The sequence below is a fragment of the Salmo salar genome, unplaced genomic scaffold, assembly GCF_905237065.1.
Source record: "Salmo salar unplaced genomic scaffold, Ssal_v3.1, whole genome shotgun sequence".
Lineage (NCBI taxonomy): Eukaryota > Metazoa > Chordata > Actinopteri > Salmoniformes > Salmonidae > Salmo > Salmo salar.
This window is the reverse complement of record NW_025549062.1, coordinates 100,001-105,000: the sequence shown is the minus strand read 5'-3', so window position 1 is coordinate 105,000 and position 5,000 is coordinate 100,001. Positions and strand designations below refer to the sequence as shown.

Sequence of the window (5,000 nt, the reverse complement as noted above, 5' to 3'; positions counted from 1 at the left end):
ACTTTTACCCACAGCCCTCGAAAACTTGGAAGAGTGGGTTCGGGGACCACCCGCGGGGACCCGGCCTAGAGTGCACCGTGTGTGTCTCGGGCCCCGACCTCTGACTTCCATACGACTCTGGTTTCTCTTCATTACGCACAAGCCTTTCGCCTTTTACTAAAGACTTCCGTGGAGAGGAACACTTACGAGTTCAACGTATTTTTGGAAGGGCTTTGCTTCTGGCAGAGCCCGGTATCTTGTTTCAAGAGAAATTGACAGAGATGACGCCGAGACTTTTGCTCAGGCGTTTGACTTGAAGCCGGCTGACCGACCGGCGTATTTTTTTCCACTCAAAGTAGTCGCTCGGGCAATTGAGTTCAAGCCCGACGATGACTGGTGTATTTGCCGGGCATTGAACAAATAGTCGCACTAGGATTAAAGAGCTAGTGACCTAACGACGCATTAGCGACTTTTAAAAAAAAACACACCCGCCTGTCACCAGGGAAGCGTTGGGTGAGGAGGAGCCAACTTTTGCCAAACCGATGAGGTCTGCCGAGGCCCCCGGGGGCCCGGCGGGTGCAGGGGTCAATTTGTGGGTTATCGCTTCTCGGCCTTTTGGCTCAGATCAAGCTTGGTACCGAGGTGCCCCAAAGCCCGCTGAGCCAAAAGGTCGAAGGAAGGCCGGAGGGAGGAAAGGTTTGGAGTGTGGGAGACGGTTTTTTTTCAATTTTCAAAAATAATTTTTCTAGTGGCTTCTTTTTAAGAGAGCTTTTTTTTTTCAAGATGGCTCGACATGCTCCAAACAAGATGCCTGGAGTCGGGATAGCGAACACGGTGAGGTTCGCCTGGAGGAACAAGGAGATGGAGCCGTTTGGGAGGGGAGACCTTTGGGAGAAAAATTTTGATTGGGATCCTAAAGTTGGAGGTGGGGGAAGTGTTGTGCCTCCAGGCGAACCCACTGGAGGTGGCTTACGACGTGACGCTCCACAAAGAAGACAGGTATGAGGACGTGATGAGGAGGGCGAGAGAAGTGGGAAAGGATGGACCGATGTGTCATTACGAGGTGACCAGCCTGGGAAAAACCAATTTCCGGGTGGTCACGGTTAATATGTATAACCCTCATGTGAAGGACGAGGAGGTGAGGACTTTCCTTGGGCGCTACATGGACAATGTCTCCTCGGCAAGGCTCCTCAGGGACTCCCTGGGCTTCTGGGATGGGAAGAGAGGATTCCAGGCGTTGCTCAGGGAGGACCCTGAGGGGTTGGGGGGTTACCTCCACCGCCCGGCGATGTTCTCCCTGGGGGCTGACAGGGGGACGTTGTATTATGCACGTCAGCCCCCGTTCTGCAGGCGTTGTATGGCCTATGGTCATATCCTCGCCTCGTGCAGCACAAAGAAGTGCAGGTATTGTGGATCTGCGGAGCACGAGGCGAGGGACTGTGACGCGCCGAAGGCATGTCACGGGTGTGGCATGATTACGCACCTGTGGCGTGAATGCCCGGCGCGTCACCGGTCATACGCGTCTGCAGCTGGGGGGGGAGCGAGAGCGGAGGATGGGGGAAGAAGAGGAGAGGAACAAGAGGAAAGAAAAGGCACGGAGGAAAAGGACACAGTGCGGGAGGAGAAGGAAAGAGCGGCAGCGGGAGAAGAGAGAAAGAAAGAAATGGACTTGGTGGAACCAGAAGGACGGAAGGCTGAAGGAGAGGAGGAGCAGGAGGAGGAAAGAGACAGGAGGGTGGAGGGGCTGGAGAAGACGGTGGTGGAGAAGAAGGGGACGGAGAAGGCAATAGAGAGGGAGGAGACAGGGAAGACGGCGGAGGAAGAGAAAGAGAGAGAAAGAGAGGAGACAGAGAAGGCAGTGGTGGCGGGACCAGAAGGAGAGGGAGTAAAGGAGTGGGGGGACAGTAAAGAGGTAAGATCACGAGTAGAGGAGCTGAGGGAGATGGTAGGGGGGCTGACGGACACGGTGAATGACGCGGTGGGGGGGGCTGACGGACGCAGATAGGGATGTTCCCTGGCTGCGCCCTCCACCGATAAAAAGACCTAAAAAGTGGGAGCGTAAGGACAGCAGGAGGAGGAAGGCTGGTAAGGGGGGGGTAGGGCAGGGGGGAGAGGATGCGGGGCCCTCATGGGCTCCCTCCTCTTCATGCTCTTTTACACCCCTGGCTGAGCTGGACCTTCCAGGCATTGCCCAGGGTTGGGGGACGGAGGAAGGTGGTAATTTTTTGTTTGAGGGCATGGGGTGCTCGGGCCAGAGTCAGGAGGAGGGTGGGGTGATAGATTTAAGTGGGGGGCACAAGACAGAGTGTTCGCTTGTGCCGGGCACTGATTCTGTATCCAGGGGAGAGGGGATGGTGGCCGACGGCGGAGCGTCAGGAGTGGAGGAGGCGTCCCCGTCGGTCGGGAGGATGGGGTGAGTTTATTTGGATTTTTTGTTGTTAGTATGGGTTTGGTTTGTAGGTGAGAAGGGGAGGGAAGATGTTTTCCTGGGTCTTTGTTTAAGGGTTTTTGGTTTGTGTAATTATTATAAATGCCTAGTTATGATTTTGATTGGAATATATGGTTTTGTATTGAACGGCATAGAAAGTAATAAATATATTTTGTAAAAAAAAAAAAAAAAATCTGTTCTTATCAGTTTAATATCTGATACGTCCCCCATCGGGGGACTACATATTAAATGGATTTTTCGAACAGGGAGTCGGAAATGGGGCTTGCTCCGTCCGCTCCACGCATCGACCCGGTATTGCAGTACCTCCGGGAATGGTGCAACACTTTTCTCCCATTGTCAAGGAAAAAGAAATACACCAAATCTATGTAAAACAGCTAGCAGAAGAAGAGAAGGAATGAAAAAAGAAGAATCATCCAAACTGAAACAAGTGCGAAGCCCCCTTCATGGGGGTCCCCCGTTTTCCCGCCATTTTACTTAAAAAAAAAAAAAAAAAAAAAAAATACATTGGCCAGGAGTGTGTGTGTGTGTGTGTGTGTGTGTGTGTTTTTGAGCCCCCAAAAATACAATCACTTCACCAGGATTGTTTGTGTGTGTGTGTGTGTGTGTGTGTGTGTGTGTGTGTGTGTGTGTGTGTGTGTGTTTTTGAGCCCCCCAAAAATACAATCACTTCACCAGGATTGTGTGTGTGTGTGTGTGTGTGTGTGTTTTGAGCCCCCAAAAATACAATCACTTCACCAGGATTGTTTGTGTGTGTGTGTGTGTGTGTGTGTGTGTGTGTGTGTGTGTGTGTGTGTGTGTGTGTGTGTGTTTTGAGCCCCCAAAAATACAATCACTTCACCAGGATTGTGTGTGTGTGTGTGTGTGTGTGTGTGTGTGTGTGTGTGTGTGTGTGTGTGTGTGTGTGTGTGTGTGTGTGTGTGTGTGTGTTTTTTGAGCCCCCAAAAAATACAATCACTTCACCAGGATTGTTTGTGTGTGTGTGTGTGTGTGTGTGTGTGTGTGTGTGTGTGTGTGTGTGTGTGTGTGTTTTTGAGCCCCCAAAAAATACAATCACTTCACCAGGATTGTGTGTGTGTGTGTGTGTGTGTGTGTGTGTGTGTGTGTGTGTGTGTGTGTGTGTGTGTGTGTGTGTGTGTGTGTGTGTGTGTGTGTGTGTTTTGAGCCCCCCCAAAAATACAATCACTTCACCAGGATTGTGTGTGTGTGTGTTTTTGAGCCCCCCAAAAATACAATCACTTCACCAGGATTGTCTGTCTGTCTGTCTGTCTGTCTGTCTGTCTGTCTGTCTGTCTGTCTGTCTGTCTGTCTGTCTGTCTGTCTGTGACTTTTTACCCACAGCCCTCGAAAACTTGGAAGAGTGGGTTCGGGGACCACCCGCGGGGACCCGGCCTAGAGTGCACCGTGTGTGTCTCGGGCCCCGACCTCTGACTTCCATACGACTCTGGTTTCTCTTCATTACGCACAAGCCTTTCGCCTTTTACTAAAGACTTCCGTGGAGAGGAACACTTACGAGTTCAACGTATTTTTGGAAGGGCTTTGCTTCTGGCAGAGCCCGGTATCTTGTTTCAAGAGAAATTGACAGAGATGACGCCGAGACTTTTTGCTCAGGCGTTTGACTTGAAGCCGGCTGACCGACCGGCGTATTTTTTCCACTCAAAGTAGTCGCTCGGGCAATTGAGTTCAAGCCCGACGATGACTGGTGTATTTGCCGGGCATTGAACAAATAGTCGCACTAGGATTAAAGAGCTAGTGACCTAACGACGCATTAGCGACTTTTAAAAAAAACACACCCGCCTGTCACCAGGGAAGCGTTGGGTGAGGAGGAGCCAACTTTTGCCAAACCGATGAGGTCTGCCGAGGCCCCGGGCGCCGGCGGGTGCAGGGGTCAATTTGTGGGTTATCGCTTCTCGGCCTTTTGGCTCAGATCAAGCTTGGTACCGAGGTGCCCCAAAGCCCGCTGAGCCAAAAGGTCGAAGGAAGGCCGGAGGGAGGAAAGGTTTGGAGTGTGGGAGACGGTTTTTTTTCAATTTTCAAAAATAATTTTTCTAGTGGCTTCTTTTTAAGAGAGCTTTTTTTTTCAAGATGGCTCGACATGCTCCAAACAAGATGCCTGGAGTCGGGATAGCGAACACGGTGAGGTTCGCCTGGAGGAACAAGGAGATGGAGCCGTTTGGGAGGGAGACCTTTGGGAGAAAAATTTTGATTGGGATCCTAAAGTTGGAGGTGGGGGAAGTGTTGTGCCTCCAGGCGAACCCACTGGAGGTGGCTTACGACGTGACGCTCCACAAAGAAGACAGGTATGAGGACGTGATGAGGAGGGCGAGAGAAGTGGGAAAGGATGGACCGATGTGTCATTACGAGGTGACCAGCCTGGGAAAAACCAATTTCCGGGTGGTCACGGTTAATATGTATAACCCTCATGTGAAGGACGAGGAGGTGAGGACTTTCCTTGGGCGCTACATGGACAATGTCTCCTCGGCAAGGCTCCTCAGGGACTCCCTGGGCTTCTGGGATGGGAAGAGAGGATTCCAGGCGTTGCTCAGGGAGGACCCTGAGGGGTTGGGGGGTTACC

The 5,000-nt window shown here is 51.7% G+C and overlaps 2 non-coding genes and 1 pseudogene across 2 annotated transcripts; all 3 read left to right on the top strand.

The window, feature by feature from the left end:
• Positions 1–112: 112 nt before the first annotated feature.
• On the top strand, positions 113–229 carry LOC123735117 (U5 spliceosomal RNA). The gene has a single exon (XR_006765264.1). It is a non-coding gene; the product is annotated as a U5 spliceosomal RNA (small nuclear RNA).
• Positions 230–2,572: 2,343 nt separating this feature from the next.
• On the top strand, positions 2,573–2,753 carry LOC123735160 (uncharacterized; annotated as a pseudogene).
• A 1,111-nt stretch (positions 2,754–3,864) lies between these two features.
• LOC123735116 (U5 spliceosomal RNA) lies at positions 3,865–3,981 on the top strand. The gene has a single exon (XR_006765263.1). It is a non-coding gene; the product is annotated as a U5 spliceosomal RNA (small nuclear RNA).
• Positions 3,982–5,000: the final 1,019 nt, after the last annotated feature.